The sequence below is a fragment of the Suncus etruscus genome, chromosome 17 (genome assembly GCF_024139225.1).
Source record: "Suncus etruscus isolate mSunEtr1 chromosome 17, mSunEtr1.pri.cur, whole genome shotgun sequence".
Lineage (NCBI taxonomy): Eukaryota > Metazoa > Chordata > Mammalia > Eulipotyphla > Soricidae > Suncus > Suncus etruscus.
In genome coordinates, this window is record NC_064864.1 from 29,950,860 (window position 1) to 29,970,726 (window position 19,867).

At 44.0% G+C, this 19,867-nt stretch overlaps 1 protein-coding gene across 2 annotated transcripts in view; it reads left to right on the forward strand.

Annotated features, from left to right (window-relative positions):
• The first annotated feature begins 16,591 nt into the window (after positions 1–16,591).
• BMPR1A (bone morphogenetic protein receptor type 1A) overlaps positions 16,592–19,867 on the forward strand; it is a 103,535-nt gene continuing 100,259 nt past the window's right edge. Inside the window, exon 1 of one of the 2 annotated variants that reach the window (XM_049790684.1) lies at positions 16,592–16,634. The gene's annotated coding sequence lies outside the window, so the exon portion shown is untranslated. The remainder of the gene's footprint in view (positions 16,635–19,867) is intronic. The other variant, XM_049790685.1, reaches the window with a different exon arrangement.

Sequence of the window (19,867 nt, forward strand, 5' to 3'; positions counted from 1 at the left end):
GCATTCGAACCGATGACCTTCTGCATGAAAGGTAAACGCCTTACCTCCATGCTATCTCTCCGGCCCCTTTTTGTCTCCTTTTCAATACAAAGAATATACAATTTCAAACACAAAATAAATCACAAAACTCAGTATTTATTTGAAAGAGAAAATGAGTCACAGGAAATTACTGGAAATCAGTGAACTTTCAAGTCTCTTTATTTTGAAATCGTTTTAGGCAAGTAAAATTCTTCATAAAGCCTAAGAATGTTCCAGGAATCTCATAACCTGACTTTCCTGTCAACCTACAACATTCTATAAACTCTCGGTATTTATAGGGGCGTTTACAAATAAGGAATACCTAAAGCTTCATTAGTTTCTGATAAAACTACTATGGAGGAATAGAGTGACAGCACAACGGATAGGGTGTTTGTCTGCATGTGGCCGACCTGGGTTTCCCGTATCCCCTATGGTTCCTGACTCTACCAGGAAGGGTGATTTCTGAGCCCCTGAGTGCTGCCACAGTTAAAAAAAAAAAAAAGAAAAAGAAAAAGAAAAAAGAAAAAAAAACTATTCAGAGAGAAGCCAATAGAATGAAGAATATTATATTCATTTTTTTTGGGGGGGTATTAATTTTCTGGCTTACAATCTATGTTAGGGAATGACAATGTTTTTCCACGGCTATCTAGAAACCAGGACCAAGATATGCCTTGATGTTGGGAGTTGGGGACCAGAGCTATAGCACAGTGTTAGGGCATTTGCCTGGCATGTGGCTGACCTAGGGTCGGATCTAGGTTCGATCCCTGACATCCCATATAGTCCCTTGAACCTGCCAGGAGCTATTTCTGAGTGCAGAGCCAGGAGTAACTACTGAATGGCACCGGGAGTGACCCAAAAACCTAAATAAATAAAAATAATAACATCTGGGGCCGGGCGGTGGCGCTAAAGGTAAGGTACCTGCCTTACCTGCGCTAGCCTAGGATGGACCGCGGTTCGATCCCCCGGTGTCCCATATGGTCCCCCAAGAAGCCAGAAGCGACTTCTGAGCGCATAGCCAGGAGTAACCCCTGAGCGTCACCGGGTGTGGCCCAAAAACCAAAAAAAAAAAAAAAAAAAAAATCTGATTATCAAGGAAGTGGAAGCTTGAAATGGGCCTAGACTTTGCTAGGCTTGATCGCCAGGAGCGATTTCATAGCATAGAGCCAGGAGTAACTTCTGAGTGCCACCGGGTGTGGCCCAAAAACAAAAACAAACAAAAAATGTGCAGCTAGGATTGTATTCTCTTTGGTTAACATTTGTTGTGGAAGTTCCTCTTCTTGGTAGAAACACTATATTTTCTTTTTTTTTTTTTTTTTTTTTGGTTTTTGGGCCACACCCGGTGACGCTCAGGGGTTACTCCTGGCTATGCGCTCAGAAGTTGCTCCTGGCTTGGGGGACCATATGGGACACCGGGGGATCGAACCGCGGTCCGTCCAAGGATAGCGCAGGCAAGGCAGGTACCTTACCTTTAGCGCCACCGCCCGGCCCCGAAACACTATATTTTCACACAAGTATTGGGAGAGGACAGACTTGAGTTTACTTCCATAAACATTCATAAGTCAAGCCTGGTACATAGCTAAGTACTTTTCACATTCCACATTTTTCATTAGTGGAAGGGTAATGCTTGGTTGATGGTATGAGCTTGATGGTGCAGTGCTCCAGCCTGGTGGTATGAGGAGGGATGGAAGCAAGTGGTAGGCATGTGGTTCCAGGGATCAAGCCCAAGGTCTTGCATATACTAGACATGAGCTTTACCACTTGCATTATTTACCTGATTAAATATATGAATTTAATAGCTAAGAATTTGAATTTAGAGACAACGGAGGCACAATTCCTGCTCCATCAGAGGCAGTTTGATGGATTAAAAAATAAATAGTTTTGCTATCATATGGCACTAAACATTTCTTCAAAAAAAATTTTTACCATGTAAGCATAAAAACAAAGGACGTAGAGCCCAGAGAGATAGCACAGCGGCATTTACCTTGCAAGCAGCCGATCCAGGACCAAAGGTGGTTGGTTCGAATCCCGGTGTCCCATATGGTCCCCCGTGCCTGCCAGGAGCTATTTCTGAGCAGACAGCCAGGAGTGACCCCTGAACACCGCCGGGTGTGGCCCCCCCCAAAAAAAACACAAAACAAAAAACAAAAAACAAAGGACGTAAGCATATCCTCTAGGGACCCTCGTGATCATACACATTTTGGGGCCCCACCCAGCTGTGCTCAGGGGCTACTCCTGACTCTGCACTCAGAAATTACTTCTGGCAGGCTTGGGGAACCATATGGGATGCTGGGGAACAAACACCCCGGTCAACCAAGAACAAGGCAAATGCCCTACCCACTATGCTATCTCTCTGGCTCCTCATAAACTTTTTAGGTAAAGATAAAATTATGCCCTGTCTTAAATGTTATTAAATATTCTGCCCCAAAGAAGATGCCATTGTGACATCATATACTCCATGTCAAAAGTTAGTAGGTACCTTGACTTGCAAAATAGAATGCATGGAAAGTTAATAGAATAGAAATAAGCTCCTGGTGCTTCAGGACTTCTCAGGAGAGACACTATCTTGGCCTGGGAGTAGGCAATGAAGGCATTTTAGAGAAGGAAATTCCTGAGCTAAGGCTGGAATGAAGAACTGGAGTCCAGCCCAAGATGAAGCAGAATTCAGCCTACTAATTACTAAACTGCACAGGGCTGCATTTGAAGTAAGGCTCATTAAGAGTTTTATAGTTTGTTTTCTTTCCCCTTCAATACAAACACTAATGGACCAATCACTTTCTAGAAGGGAAAAGAAAGGTAACTGAAGTTAATTGATTGTTGACTATGCCAATTGTTTGCCGAACGTACACTCAGTTAATTCTCACAAGTGTTGTTATGATTGATTCGATTTATCCCCATTTTATAGATGAAACAGGGATTGAAAGGTTGACAAATTCTTTTCAGGGTCAAAATTAGGAAATTCAACCAGAATTCTGAGTCTGAAAAGTTAATTTTCCTCCTCCCAGATCCCAGTTACTTAGCTTGTTTCTGATGTGTTTCGCCAGTGTGTGGAAGCAGCAAAAAAAAAAAAAAAGGACAGGTTTCAAATTTCAGGGAAGAAAGGAAAGAAAAACAGGCTTCCATGTGCTCCCTGACAAACTCCTTTCCTCATGGAAAGTTCTGTGAAGGAACAGCTGAGATCCCTCTGCCTGGCAATCATAGCACTCACGAAGCCAAGAGCTGCTGAATCTGGACTTGAAGTAAGGGTTCACTGGATCTACTTTGGGAGTGTCCACTGAAGTCTGCTTTATTCAGTTTATAATTTGCTGTAAACAGCTCGCTGTTCCTAATTAGACCTGTCTGAGCATGCCTGAACATTCAGGAAACGAGGACTTCTTTTTATGGTTCTCTTCTCAGTGGTAAAAAATGAGAGCCCTCTTCAGTCTCATGAATCTTCTTAATCTGTTGGGCCTTGATTCCAAGACTCTGGACTACAGTCGAGAAATGTGTGGATCCTGGTCAAAAGTCTGGCAAAGGCCTGGGTGAGGGAATTGTTAGCTACCATGAGTCATCTCTTCCAAGAGAAGCTTCTGTGATTCTATTTAGCAATGCTCTAGGAGACATAAATGTGGCTTCTCTGATACTTTTTATGTGAGGAGAGACGAGAATATTGATTTGACAATTGAAAACTCCTGATTAAGAGTAATTTTGAGGGGGCCGAGAGATAGCATGGAGGTAGTGCATTTGCCTTGCATACAGAAGGACAGTGTTTCGAATCCCGGCATCCCATATGGTCCCCTGAGCCTTCCAGGAGCGATTTCTGAGCACAGAGCTAGGAGTAACCCCTGAGTGCCACAGGTGTGGTCCCAAAACCCAAACCCAAAAACAAATCAAAAAGAAGATAGTAAAGTAGGTAGGGCACTTGTCTTGCATGGAGTCAAACTCAGGTTTGATCTCCAGCATCCCATATGGTCCCAAACACCACCTGGAGTGATTCCTGAGTGCAAAGCCAGGAGTAACGAGGTCATCTGTGTGCGGCCCCCAAACCACTCAAACACACACATTATCATAAAGTGTAATTTTTACTAATTAACTAAGAAATAATTATGAATGCCAGAGCAATAGTCCAGAGGTAGGGCATTTGCCTTGTACACTACCAATCTGGGTTCAATCTCCATCATTTCATATGGTCCCCTAAGCACCTCCTGGTGTGGCCCAAAACAAAAAAGAACAACAAAAATAAATTATGAAGTTGGAGACATAATATGGCGGGTAAGATGGTTGCATTATACATGTCTAACCTAATCTTGAGCCGCGGCACTCTATATGGTCCCTTGAGGTCCCAGAAGTGATTTCTGAGCCCAGAACCTGTAATAATCCCTGAGTACTGCTGAATGTGACCCCCCCCAAAATAATTAAAATACACACACACACACACAAAAAGGAATTAAGTATGTGTATAACTTCAGAGGTTAGAGGTTGATCACATGCTTTGCATGCAGAGGGCTCAGGTTTGATCCCTGGCACTGTACGGTTCTTTAAATTCTACTGGGAGTGATCCCTAGGAGCCAAAAGTAGCTCCTGAGCATCACTGGATGTGATCCAAAAACAAAACAAAACAAAAAAATAAAAAGAATAGCATAGGTGCCAGAGTGGTAGTATAGCAGGCAGGACACTTCTTTTGCACATGACCAACTCAAGTTTGGTCCATGGCATCCCATATGGTCCCTCGAATACTATCAGGTATCAGAAGTAATCCCTGAGTGCCGAGCCATATGTGGTCCCCATAAAAAGACGAACAAGAAGAAGAAGGAGGAGGAGGAGGAGGAGGAGGAGGAGGAAGAGGAGGAGGAGGAGGAGGAGAAGAAGAAGAAGGAGGAGGAGGAGGAGGAGGAAGAGGAGGAGGAGGAGGAGGAGAAGGAGAAGGAGAAGGAGAAGGAGAAGGAGAAGGAGAAGAAGAAGGAGAAGGAGAAGGAGAAGGAGAAGGAGGAGGAGGAATACTCACTAAAAAAAATCTGAAAAATGGGGCCGGAGAGATAGCATGGAGGTAAGGCGTTTGCCTTTCATGCAGGAGGTCATCGATTCGAATCCCGGCGTCCCATATGGTCCCCCGTGCCTGCCAGGAGCAATTTCTGAGCCTGGAGCCAGGAATAACCCCTGAGCACTGCCGGGTGTGACCCAAAAACCAAAAAAAAAAAAAAAAATCTGAAAAATACGTATTTTATTTATCACATAATCACAATCTCACTTCCCAGAGATGACCACAACAATTTTTTTTTTTTTTTGGTTTTTGGGTCACACCTGGCAGCACTCAGGGGTTACTCCTGGCTCTATGCTCAGAAATCGTGCCTGGCAGGCTCAGGGGACCATATGGGATGCCGGGATTCGAACTGCCGACTTTCTGCATGCAAGGCAAATGCCTTACCTCCATGCTATCTCTTCAGCCCCTGACCACAACATTTTTGCCAATTTTTTTACCACTTTTTTTTTTGAGAATAGTTTGGGTCACACCCTGTGGCACTCAGGGGTTACTCCTGGTTCTGTGCTCAGAAATCACTCCTGGCAGGCATGGGAGATCATATGGGATGCTGGGATTCAAACCACAGTTCATTCTGGATCTGTTGTGTGTAAGGCAAACGCCCTATCATTGTGTTATCTCTCCAGCCCCTTTCTTTTTTCTTTTTTTGGATTTTGGGTCACACCCAGGGTTGCTCCTGGCTTTAGGCTAAGAAATTGCTCCTGGCAGGCTTGGGGGACCATATGGGATGCCCGGATTTGAACCCCTGTTCGTCTGCATGCAAGGCATGCTATCTCTCTGGCCCTCCAGCCCCTTTCTACCACTTTTAAGAAACGATTATTTATTCATTGTGATAAATTGTTTTCTTTTTTGTTTGTTTTTGATTTGGGGTCATACCTAGCAGTGCTCAGGAGCTACTTGTATTTCTGTGCTCAGAACTTCTAGTTCTGACATTGGTTGGGGGACCATTGGTGCCAGAAATCAAACCTGGGCCTCCCACATACAAAGCATGTAATCAGCCTGCTTGAGCTCTCTGGTTTATGGTAAGAATCGTTTTTTATATAAGTCACTTACTGAATAACCACTCCTTCCGCAGATTTGGTATTCTACACATTTGGGAACTTCTCTATCAATGCACTTTACAAATAATGTTTGGAACATAGTTTTTCCTAACCACTTGTTTTGAATATTGAGAACAGAAGTATCAGTAAATGGAATTAGATACAATTCATGAGGTTTGAACTGAATAGGTCTGTGCCAGCACTGTCCAATAGAACATTCTGTGAAAATGGAAAATACGCTATATTTATGTTCTTTCAGCTTGATAGTCTCTAACCTCAGATAGCTATTGAACACTTAATGAGCTGACTGAGAAATTCATTCTATCTAATTAATTTAAAATTTACATAGCCACACAGAATAAGTGGCTATTGATCTAGGCGATGCAGATATACATAGATTTATGATCACTTACTGGTCTCAGAGTATATGGTTGGCAGGGATCAAAGGCCGGTATTTAGAATGCAACATTTCTATCACTGGGGAACTCAGATTACTTCTCAGAATAAAACAGCCACCCCAAGTCCAGAGATGGATTCACATTTAGTCTCTGAAGGATGTCAGTCACTAGCCACCTTCTGCCATTAACTAACAATTAACTAGTCTTAGGAAAAGAGCAGCTATCTCCAGAGAAATGCCAAGTAAATAGGAGATAAGAGACTGTAAAAATGAAAAGCCTTTCGTTCTTTCATCACAGGATAATCCAATGCATGTAGAATTAATGGCAAAAGGCTCAATAATAGCCTTTGTGAGGAAATAGGAGCAGTGTTGCAGGATATCCTTTTTCCGCACTAAAGCACCCAATTCTTTCAATTTTATATACAGCGGAAGCAATTAATTGCACTAGAAAAAAATTCACAGTTGGCTTTTCCTGGTGGCCCTGTAAGCAGCAAGTACTATTGTTCAACTTCCGGGACAGACAAAAAGTCATTTTACTGACTGAGATTTTTCTGATCTTGACTTTTCTAAAGATAAAAAGAACATGTCTATTAACATCTAAAATTTAATTCTTGTCATTGCATGTTTTTTAAATAAGCAGCTGTCAAAGTTAATATTTTCTTTGTAATATAATCCAAGTATGTGATTTAATGCTGGTATTTTCTCCTAAACTTGATGTGACTGAATCATAACTTATTTGCTTTTATTTGTTTATGTGTTTATATGCGGTTCAACTTTGCTTTTGTTATTAACATTCATAGATTATAGGATTAAAAACCTAGAAATTCAAACTTTTATACTATTCGTTTGAATGGTATTGTTATATATTTAGATGCATCAAAAACATACTGTATTTTTACCAATTCTTAGATACATATTTGCAGAGATATTATCATTTCTGAAAAGAAACTTGATAGTTTTTCTTTTCTACTTTACATAAATATTTCTTTTTTTTTTTTTTTTTTTGGCTTTTGGGCCACACCCGGCAGTGCTCAGGGGTTACTCCTGGCTGTCTGCTCAGAAATAGCTCCTGGCAGGCACGGGGGACCATATGGGACACCAAGATTCGAACCAACCACCTTTGGTCCTGGATCGGCTGCTTGCAAGGCAAACAGCGCTGTGCTATCTCTCCGAGCCCACATAAATATTTCTTATAATTAATGATGTCTTAGTTTTGATAAAATGTGGTATATATAGATGATTAAAATTAAATTATTATTTTATACATTATTGCAAGTAGAACAACTGAATTAACTTTCACTATTAAAAGCATTCCCATTGTCCCTGATCTTCACCCAGGAAGACAGACTATTTACATTACTCAAATGAAAAATTTAATTCTCACATTTCATATGGGATTCAAACTGTCTTCATTCTGACAGGTAGGCATTTTGTCACTTTTATTACCCCATCACATTTTTCTTAAACCCCCCAGTTCTAAAGATTTTTTTTTGGTTATTTGTAATATTGCCTATTGTGGAAAAATAAAGCACATTGATTAACAGCCATCATTCCTTAGGCCACCACTCTTAAGACTGCCACCAATATTTAGTTTATTAGTCTTTTTATAGGAATGAATATTTCATGACACAGAACTAATAAATGCTTAAATATATCTTGCCAAATATTCTAAAGGGTACATCTTAAACAGCCAAGAAGCTAGTTCTTGAAGCAGGGATCATGGTGATGTTCCAAGAAAAAATCATTGGGCCAGGGTATAGGTTTCCCACCACAGAACACTGCCAGGAGCACCTTTACATAGCAGATGACACCCTTGGAAATTCTGCAATGTGCATTATGTAATACTGCAATGTGCCATCCTGCAGCATAGTCACTATAGGGGGTGGGTCCAGGGAGGGTATAAAGGGATGAGGAATGAGAGAGGTCCTTTGTGACTCTGAGGACAGAGCAATATAGCTCCAGGAGTTTGTGACTATCTCCAGTTGGATCATGAAAACAAGTGGATTAACAGAAGCAAGAATTTCAATAATAGGGGCCAGAGCAATAGCACAGCAATAGGTCGTTTGCCTTGCACACAGCCAATCCAGGACAGACGGTGGTTCAAATCCTGGCATCCCATATGGTCCCCGGAGCCTGGAGCCTGCCAGGAGCAATTTCTGAGTGCAGAGCCAGGAGTAACCCCTAAACACCATTGGGTATGACTCAAAAACCAAAAAAAAAAAAAAAAAAAAAGAAAGAAAAAAAAAGAATTTCAATAATAGGGGGCTGGAGCAACAGTACAGTGATAGGGCATTTGCCTTGTACATGGCCAACTATGAATGAACTCTGGTTCGATTCCCGGCATCCCATATGGTTTCCCGAGCCTGACAGAAATTATTTCTGAGTACAGAGCCAGAAGTAACCCCTGAGAGCTGCCACCAGGTGTGGCCGAAAAACAAACAACAGAAAAAAAGAATTTCAATAATAACCCAGGCAGGCTCTAGCCTGGGGCCGTTATTTTGCTACTAGATAAATTGTCCTTCCTCAGGACACCGGGCCCCCTTTTCACATATTACTGAATACAAGTATTAAATTTTGGGGCCGGGCGGTGGCGCTAAAGGTAAGGTGCCTGCCTTGCCTGCGCTAGCCTTGGACGGACCGCGGTTTGATCCCCCGGTGTCCCATATGGTCCCCCAAGCCAGGAGCAACTTCTGAGCACAAAGCCAGGAGTAACCCCTGAGCGTTACCGGGTGTGGCCCAAAAACCAAAAAAAAAAAAAAAAAAAAGTATTAAATTTTGTTTAGCAGGAAGACATAGTCAGCTAAGCTATGAGAAAAGTCAATAAAGCATTATGGAAAGAAAAAGTGAAAGTTCAGTACTGAGCAGTTAAAGACTACTTCCTACAAGAGGAAGTACTTAGGCAATAAAGAAAGGAAGATGGCATTAACAGGAAAATGAATATATAGTTCAACAGTAGAGCACTTGCCTTCCATGTGTGAGGCCCTGAATTTGATTCCTGGCCCTAGAGAGGAAAAGGAATGGTCTGGAAGTGAGGGGGGAGAAACCGATTTTTTTCTCTTTTGGTTTTTGGGTCACACCCGGTAGCGCTCAGGGATTACTCCTGAGCTCTATGCTCAGAAATCGCTCCTGGCAGGCTCAGGGGACCATATGGGATGCTGGGATTCGAACCACTGTCCTTTTGCATGTAAGGCAAAATGTCTTACCTCCATGCTATCTCTCGAGGACTAGCCCTTGATTATTTTTTAATCAGATAAAAATAAAACAATACCTTGTTAAGACCAAGAAGTTAACTCATAGGGCTAGCTTATATGCTTTGCCTGTGAGAAGCCTGGGTTCCATCTCTGGTACCATTTGGTCCCCCTTATTACCACTCATCACTGGGAGCAAATCCAAGTGCTGACCTAGGAATAATCCCTGAACACTTGCTGGTGTGACTCAAAAACCAACTCACTGGGGCCCGGAGAGATAGCACAGCGCCGTTTGCCTTGCAAGCAGCCGATCCAGGACCAAAGGTGGTTGGTTCGAATCCTGGTGTCCCATATGGTCCCCCGTGCCTGCCAGGAGCTATTTCTGAGCAGACAGCCAGGAGTAACCCCTGAGCACTGCCGGGTGTGGCAAAAAAAAAAAAAAAAAAAAAAAAAAAAAAAAAAAAAACTCACTGGGCCAGCAAGACTATCATTTGGCTGGATACACAGAGGTTCTGGGCTCAGTTCCTGGCACTGGGAACAAGCCCTGAGCAGAGTTAGAAGTGGCTTCTACTAAAAAAAAAAAAAAAAGTGGCCTCTACTAAGCATGCATAACCTGAAGTGTTCTCCCTAACCTCTGAAATTTAAAAAAAGCAGCTAATCAAATAAAGTCTTAAAAATAAAAAAATTTTTTGGTTTCTATGTCACACCTGGCAGGGCTCAGGGGTTACTCCTGGCTCTGCACTCAGAAATGGCTCCTGGTAGGCTCAGGGGACCATATGGATGCCACGAACTGAACCCACATCCATTATGGGTTGGCTTCATGCAAGGCAAATGCCCTACTGCAGTGCTATCTCTCCGCCCCCCCCCCAATTTAAAAACAATATAATTACTGTTTAATAGTATTTATTTAAAAAATATAACCAAAGATTTATAAGCCCACGGCTCTGAGGACAAAAGCTGGATAGAGGGAATAGGCTACAGGACAAGGAAGGACAGGATTTAACATGGGGTTGACTGGGAATCCCAGCTCCAGGTGAGCAGTGGGAGGAACTCTTTCCTTCTAGGCAGTACCTGATAGCCAGAGAGTAGTGAGCAAACAACAGCTGGTAGTCCAGAAGGGCAGTTGGTATCAGGATGTTCAATTTGGTGTGAAGGGGGAAAGGCAGCCTTGTAAGATGAATAAAAATTTGAGGCCAAAGCCATAGCACAGTGGGTAAGGTACTTGCCTTGCAAGCAGCCAACCTGGGTTCACATCCTTGGCACTCCATATAGCCACCATTATTTCTGCCAGGAGAGAAGTAATTTCTGAGCACAGTTAGTGTGCCCCTAAAACACACAACAACAAAAAAGAGAGATGGAAAATGGATGCAGAGAAACTGGAACGAGGAGCTGGAGTTATAATCTATGTAGCAGGGCTGAAACCAACTTCAGAGAGCAGAGTTCAGAAATAGAAAATTAAAATAAAATGAAATAGCAGTATCCAGGCAGAAAAAGATGTCTCTGTTTGTTTTTCATAACTTTTGTCTATTCCATTTTATTTACTGGGATTTGGGATAATCAGTATTGCACAGGGTTTACTCTTGGCTCTGGGCTCAGGGATCTCCCCTGGCAGAATGTGGGGGCTTCATAGGACTCACTTGGGATCCATCACATGTAAGGCAAGTACCCTGCCCACTGTGGCCCTAAGATTTGTTTCTAGGTTTAGAGGTCCAAAAACACAAAGCCAAAAAGCCCTCTTACTCCTATGTTCATTGTAGCACTATTCACAGCTACTAGTGCTTTTTTTTTTTGTGTGTGTGTGTGTGTGTTTTGGGTCACACCCGGCAGTGCTCAGGGGTTATTCCTGGCTCCAGGCTCAGAAATTGCTCCTGGCAGGCACGGGGGACCATATGGGACGCTGGGATTCGAACCGATGACCTCCTGCATGAAAGGCAAGTGCCCTACCTCCATGCTATCTCTCCAGCCCAAGCTACTAGTGCTTAGTAGCTATTGGCAGTCAGTTCTGGGGAGTGCTTGAGGAACATGCAGTACCAGGGATGAAATCTGGACTTTCTGCATTCAAAGCATCTGCTTCAAGTTCCCTCAATATTGGATTTTTAAAATCAACCTAAGGCATCATTCTGCATTGCACTCTAACTTACGTCCATACCAAGATTTAGTGCTATTCTTTGTTTCAAGTCTTTACAATAGGAAAATAACTTTGATTAATCTATTGAACTCCTGCCTTTTCTGAAGACATCAGCCACCAACATTTCAATGAAGGTGAATTACTTACAGCTTTCCTGATCTGCCATCACACTTTTTCACTTACTCTTAAATCCAAATATGAATACCTTTATAATTTATGGTGACTAAAAAAAATATAGAGAGGAATGGAGAGACAGTGGCAGGGCATTTGCTTTGCATGGAGCTGATCCAGGATGAATGGTGGTTTGAACCCTGGCATCTCATATGGTCCCCCATGCCTGAAAGGAGCGATTTCTGAGTGCAGAGCCACGAGTAAGTAACCTCTGAGCGCCGTTGGGTTTGACCCCCAAACAAACAAACAAACAGGGCACGGAGAGATAGCACAGCAGCGTTTGCCTTGCAAGCAGCCGATCCAGGACCAAAGGTGGTTGGTTCAAATCCCGATGTCCTATATGATCCCCTGAGCCTGCCAGGAGCTATTTCTGAGCAGACAGCCAGGAGTAACCCCTGAGCACCGCCGGGTGTGGCCCAAAACCAAACCAAACCAAACTAAACCAAACCAAACCAAACCAAACAAAAACAAAAGAAGAAATGTTTGGAGGGAATTCTATACTTACTACTCATTTATTTAACAACTATCAAGCCCTTGCTATGTATCAGACAATAAAAGTGTAAGGAATTAGCTGAGAGAAAGATTGCTCTCATGGATTTTAGATTTTAGTGGGATAAAGAGATTCAAGATTTTATGTTGAAACCTTCCCCAAGGGGGAAAAAGATCCAGACTGTAAATAACAAAATGAACAGGTAATTTACATTTACTATTATTATTATATTGTTATTGTTTTGGGAGCCACACCTGGTGATGCTCAGGGGATCATAAGGGATGCTGGGGATTAAACCTGGGCTGGCTGTATGTAAGGCAAGTGTTCTACTCACTGGGCTTGCTGTGTGTAAGACAAGTGTCCTATTCCTAACTAGGTAATTTTAGGTGGTTAAAAAAAAAAAAAAAGAAATTAGGTATGATGTGCTGTTCATTTAACAGGTGATCAGGAATTTATCCTGGGAGTCTTAGAATTGCAAGAGAAGGGTACCTTTCTGTTTTGAAGTGGGGTTACAGAATTTGAGCATACAATAACCACTCCTGGGACCTATATCTCTAATTTAAGAGAAAAGCCCATTCTATTAACTTACTTAAAAGAGAACCATTGCAGCAGAGATTGCTTTTAGGTTTGGGGGCCAGACCATATATGTCCAAATATCTCCCTGCACTTCCTGGCTGTTCATTTGGTGGGCAGGAAAACCGGAGAAACAGGCTGGCATGCACACACATGCCAGGTTCCTGAGAGAACACCAGTCCCAGCTCAATTGTGGGCAGGGAGGTTGCCTGCTGAAATAACATCAAGGATTTATGCGTGGGCACTATTTAAGGAGAGGAAAAGAATGTTGAATAACATTACCAAGGACTTGAAATAGAGAATATTTTGCAGAGAAACACGGTTATAAATTAAAATTTGATGTCTCAGTTTGGCTCACCTTTGTACAAATGCATAGAGCATACTTGGGCAACTCTGATTTGTACTTTTCACACCTACCATATTAAAGTCCAAACCTGAGATTCTTGTCTATTTTATAGACTGATTCATGTCTGTGAATCGAACGTGGAGGTAGAGAGTAAGTCAATACATTTCTTTTCATGGTTTTATCTTCTATGACAGCATACAATAATGAGTTCTTTGACTATAAGGTCTGAATTTCCTCGAGCAAAAGTTTCACCCTTTCCCTTAAAATGAAAGCTTGTTTGGAGGAAACTAGAAAAAAAAAATGACAAATTTGAAGTGATGCAATGAAACTCACTTATCACACATGGCAAGATAATTGTATTCCATGACTCAAACTCCAGACAGCTGAGGGAAAAAAATGAGGGTCTGAGGCACTAAGGACAAATATCGATAAAAAGTGATAGAATTAAAGATGGAGCAAAATATCCTTCAACAATGCAGGGGAATTGAGACAAACACACAAGACTATGAAGGAGTTAAACATTTCTTTAGGCGAGATTGTGTGTGAAAACAAACGCCAGTATCTGGCACATTCTTTTCTTAGCCTCTTTCTTTTTATCCTATTTTAAATAGAGACGGTCAAAAAGGTAAAAAAAAAAAAAAAAAAGTGCTTTTTTGTAGAGAAACAACTTAAAACACATTCGCTGAAAAAAAACAAAACAAAACAAAGAGATCAAGGTCACATTGTACTCTCTCTTCATCTAATTCATTGTCACTATGTACCTTAAATATAACTGTGAAAGACTTGTAATTCATTTTGATCACAATAAAAAAATTTTTTTTTTAAAAAAGGAGGCTTTGAGTTTTTTTTTTTTTTTTGGGCCACACCCGGCCGCGCTCAGGGGTTACTCCTGGCTGTCTACTCAGAAATAGCTCCTAGCAGGCACGGGGGACCATATGGGACACCGGGATTCGAACCAACCACCTTTGGTCCTGGATCGGCTGCTTGCAAGGCAAATGCCGCTGTGCTATCTCTCCGGGGGCTTTGAGTATTTTTAAACAATATTTTGATCATAATAAAAAATTGTTTTAAAAAAATGAGGGCTTTGAGTATTTTTAAACAATATTTTGATCACAATAAAAATTTGTTTTTTAAAAAAGGGGGCTTTGAGTATTTTTAAACAATATTTTCTACCAGGAGGGTGGAAAAAGGACAGAGAGAGAGGAGGGGGAGAGAGAGAGAGAGAGAGAGAGAGAGAGAGAGAGAGAGAGAGAGAGAGAGAGAGAGAGAGAGAGAGAGAGAGAGAGAGAGAGAGAGAGAGAGAAATGCACTTTTTCCCAAACAGAAGGGAGAATACCTTCTTTGCTGTGTTCCTTTGACTCATCCTTAATGAAATAATGCATTGTGATCAACTGTGTCAACAATACTATAGCCTTTAATATTAAAGGAGTTACATAAATTTTGCGGCTTTAGATTGTTTTGTGTACTGCTAAGAAATGTTACAATGCACTACAATCTGGGGACTTGAGGGACAAAGTAATTGTGCATGTGTTTTGTTTTATTCTTCTTAGTGTTTTTTTTTTGGCTGAAAATGAGAATTCTGTCTAGGGGTGATTGTCTTCCCACTGTAACTTCACCTTGTCCTCCCTCTTTGCATCTTTATCTTCACACACACACACACACACACACACACACAAGGTAGGAGGCTGCAAAAAGTCAAGTCTAAGAGGTCAAGCCAAGAGTGAGGGTGATTGTCTTCCCACTGTAACTTCACCTTGTCCTCCCTCTTTGCATCTTTATCTTCACACACACACACACACACACACACACACACACACACACACACACACACACACACACACACACACACACACACACACACAAGGTAGGAGGCTGCAAAAAGTCAAGTCTAAGAGGTCAAGCCAAGAGTGAGTCGAGGTAGGAAAAAGCAGCAATATTTATAGTGCGCTGACTTCAGCTCGGTTCGACTTAAGCCTTTTGGAATTCACAGCTCCAAAGGCCACAGGGCTGCCATGCAGGTCACACACTGGGGCTCCCATGATGCACCCCAGGCTTGGCTAGGAGTTCCAGGATCCCTGCAGAAAAAACCCTCTGCAATTGTTGCAAGAAAAGGTGCCTCCATTGCCCCCTCTCTATCCGTATGCAAGTGGGCCAAAAGCCCAGAAAGAAACCGGGGTGCAGAACAGATGTTGGTGCAGGCTCCAGTTTTTCTTCCTTTGGGGGCGTCCTAGCAAATGGCCAGCGTGCAGAGGCCCAGCCTGGACGCGAGTGTGTGTGTGTGTGTGGGGGGGGGGAAAGGAAGCCTGGCGGCAAGACGCAGCCAGCACCCCCCACCCCACTACACTCCACACCGCAGTAGCAAGCACTCGGGCGCCGTAGTGCCGGCGCCGGGTTGCCCCCTTCGCCGGCAGTAGGGCGCCAAAGGAGCCGAGCCGAGCCGAGCCGAGCCCCGGACCATTCGGGCACTTCCGCCGCGCGCTCGGTTCCTTTCGTCAGAGCGGGGCGGGGCGGGCTGAGGCGCGCGCGCGCGCGTGTGTGTATACGCGTGCGCGGGAGAAACTGAGGCGCGAGGCGAGCGCGCGTGCGCGGGCGGACCGAGCCTCGCAGCGAGTTCGCGCGTGCGCGTGTGCGCGGGGTGGCTGAGCTTCGAGGCGAGTGTGCGTGTGCGCGGGGTGTCTTGAGCTTCGAGGCGAGTGTGCGCATGCGCGGGGGCGGCTGAGCCTCGAGGCGAGTTCGCGGGCGTGTGCGTGTGCGCGTGCGCGGGTGGCGGAGGCGCGAGGCGAGTGTGCGCGGGTGGCTGAGGCGCGAGGCGAGTTCGCGCGTGTGCGTGTGCGCGTGCGCGGAGTATCCGAGGAGGCGCGAGGCGAGTTCGCGCGTGTGCGTGTGCGCGTGCGCAGGGTGTCCGAGGAGGCGCGAGGCGAGTGCGCGCGTGCGTGCGCGCGCGCCGCCGCGTCCCTCAGACAGCGCCCCTCCCTTCGCCCCGCGCGGAGTGTCTGAGGCGGCGGAGGCGACGACGGCTGGAGGCTGAGGCTGAGGCGAGGCGGCGGAGATTGGAATCCGCCCGCTGGCTCCGCGGAGGAGGAGGAGGAGGAGGGCGGAGCTCCGGCGCGTCCGTCCGTCCGTCCTGCCGTCCGTCGGGGCGTCCGTCAATCGAGTCCTCACGGTGGGCCGCGCGCGTGTGGCCGCCGCGCGCAGCCCCGGGGCGGAGGCCGAAGCGAAGCCGAAGCCGAAGCCGAAGGCGGCCGGACGATGAGTTCTCCGGGCTGCCGGTGAGTCGCGCTCGAGCCTCCCCTGCGCCTCCTCGGGCTCCTCCGCCCGGCCGGGCCGCCTCGTGCGAGGCTGCGGGGCTCGGGGGCCCCCGAGCACGACCCCAAGTTCCTCAGCGAGCGGCAGCGGGCACGCTCGCCCGCCCGCCCCAGCCGAACGAGTTCTTGGGGCGCCCCCCCGACTGTGGGGTTCCCCCCTCACCCCGGTGAGGCCTCGTTCTTTCTGGGGCTCCCCCCCCCACTGGGCCTCGCGCGGGCGTCGCTCCCAGGCCCTCTTTTGTTCCCCAACACCCCCCCCACAGACCCCCTCGAGACTCTGGCCAAGTTTATGGATCCATTCATTAATTAATTCATCTGTTTGTTTATTTATTTATTTTTTTTAGGGGTGTAGGTAAACGCTGCTTGAAATCCTTGCATGGACACACACCACGAAAAAAGGAGATCCCCGGGGAGCTTGAGACCCTGTTTTATTTTGGGGGTGTCTCTGGACGCTGCATGCAGAAGCAAAACGGAAAATAAAGGAGGCGAAGGAAGGTTTTTTGGAAGAGAGGGGTTTTGTTGGTTTTTTTTGGGGGGGGCGAGGAATGGCCTTTGCCCCCCCCCCTAAAAAAAAACCCCATTTCGTTCTTTTCACCTGTTGTCCTTCCTTCCCCCAAGCTGCCTCGGCTGCAACGTCTCGTTGTGATTCGGCAACTTCATTTTTTATTTTTAATTTTTGCAAAAAACTTTGCTTCGGGCCGGGTGCTATGTTACACACATCCACACCCCCCCCCCCTTTTTTTTTCTTTTAGAATTCTTTTCTTTGACTCGTTTTTTTGCAGACTCCCCTAGTGGAAAGGTTTTGGCCAAGGGGAAAGAAAGAAAGAAAGAGAAAAAGAGACAGAAAGAAAGAAAAAAAGAAAGAAGGAAGGAAAGAAAGGAAAAAAAGAAGAGAAAAGGAAAGGAAAGGAAAGGAAAGAAAAAAGCTTGCATCAGAAAAATAATCATAATAAGGTGCCGTGTGTTAGGAATCGGGCGTTCATTGTTGACTCGTCTTGCTTTCTGCTTGCTTATTGGGGTTCAGGTTTTTATTTTATTTTATTTTATTTTATTTTATTTTATTTTATTTTTTAGGTTGGTCCCAGTAGCTTGTAGGGTTTGCTTGAAACGGTTTGCAAAAGTATTTCTGTAGACCCAGTGTGGACTGGGCACTATCTCCGGCCTTACGTCATTTTATCTTTAGGATTTAATAATCTTTGGTTATTGTCGTTCTGGTTGTTTTCTTTTTTTCTTCTTCTTCTTCTAAACAACTAAATCGAGACGCAGGAATTTAAATGACTTGGATTGGAACCCAGGATTTTTCTCTTGCTCCTCACTCAGTCAGGAACTGTTGGAGCCGTAAGACAAGTCTAAAAACAGAAACCAAACACTCACCCCCCCCTCCACCCCCATTTTAGGAGCTCTTTTCAGTTTGAAAAAAGATCGCTATGCTTTGTTTGAATCGAAAACAACTCCTTTATTGTACTTACTTCCAAGACGAGGTTCACTTTGAATGCGAGAAGAATGTTACCAGGACAATGGCACTTAATGCTCATTAATGACTGTTTTCAAGGGTTGCACCAGAAAGTTTGTTTGCCAGAGTTATCTCAATATTTAAATATAAAGCTAAAAAAAAAAAAAAAAACCCAAAACAAGCGGGGCAGTTTTGAGGGTTGAGTTTACAAAATTCAAATTGCAACTCCCCCTTTTGAAAGAGAACCAATGTTCTATTTTCTTTTTTCTTTCCTGCACATTTACCGTGTTTTCTGATATTTTATACTTTACTGGAACTTTGTGGCATCCAGTGGAACTCTTTCAGAACAATCCACTAAGATGGAAGATTACTTTTTCCTCCTAGCCTAACACCTTGTAAAAATGTTCTTTTTCCCTACTTAACAACGCAGTATGAGTTACTTTCTCCTTTTGGGTTCTAAAATTTACAGATGTGTTTGAGATTTTGTTAATTTACAAAGACACTCGAGTCCGTCGTTCTCAAGCTGTCTTGATACTTTTCAAATCATATTCACAACACTTTTACATATTAAATACATGTTCTTTAAAGAAAAGTGGTAAAATAAGGCAATTTGAAGTAAAGTTAAAATTCGATCCTTCATTGTCCCATTGAGAGTGAGAGTGAGAAGAGAGGGGGGAGAAAGTAATCTACTTTTTCCTGCCTTGACTTCCTGAATGTCCATTCATTTCTTTAACCTCTTATTATCTGGATTTCACCTTCACAAAGGTCACCCTATAACCAATTAAAACCTTTAATGAAGCCTCTTTTCTAAGCCAACTCTTTCTGCTCTATGAAGAAAAGAATGACTTCTAATGAATTCTGTGTTTTTTTTTGGTTTTGTTTCGTTTTGTTTTTTTGTTTTCTTCTCCCACTGTTGGTGTCAACCAGGGCCCCACATGTGTAAGGCAGGTGCTATACCAGTGAGTTACATTCAGTGCTCAGAAATAGCTCTTGGCAGGCTTGGAGGACCATATGGGATGCCAGGGATTGAACCTGGATCGGTCGGGTCAGCTGTGTGCAAGGCAAATGCCCTTCCCACTGCGCTCTCTCTCTGACCCACTTCTCATTCTTTTTTTTTTGGTTTTTGGGCCACACCCGGTGATGCTCAGGGGTTGCTCCTGGCGAGGGGGACCATATAGGACGCCCGGGGTCTGAACCAGGTCCGTCCTGGGTCTGCGTGCTGCATGCAAGGCAAAAGCCCTACCACTGTGCTGTCACTCCGGCCCTACTTCTCATTCTTGTAGTGCCTTCTTTTAGTTTTCTGTCCTTTATACATTTTATTTGATAAGCATGAACTGTAATCTAGCACCCTGTGTATGCTGGTAAGATGCAACAACAAAACTGGGCCTATCTCTGATGTAGCTTATGTCTAGCTGGAGAGGAATATTTGAAGAATGAATTTCACTTTGAAAACAATTCTGAATATAATTAAACTGCAGTATATTATAAGAGCTTAAAATGTGGACCTGCCTCTGGTGATGGTGGTGTTGGAAAAATCTGAGAAGGCCTCCTTTGAAATGTTCCTTTGGAAAAAGATTCTTTGGATGTGAACTGTTTTGAAAGATGAGTGAGAATTAGCTTGATGTCCTCTTTTTATTCATTTTTCCTCTTTTGCTCTGTGTTTAAAGTTCCCTTTCCAGATATGTGTGTGTGTGTGTATGAGAGAGAGAGAGAGAGAAAGAGAGAGAGAGGGGGGGGGGAGGAG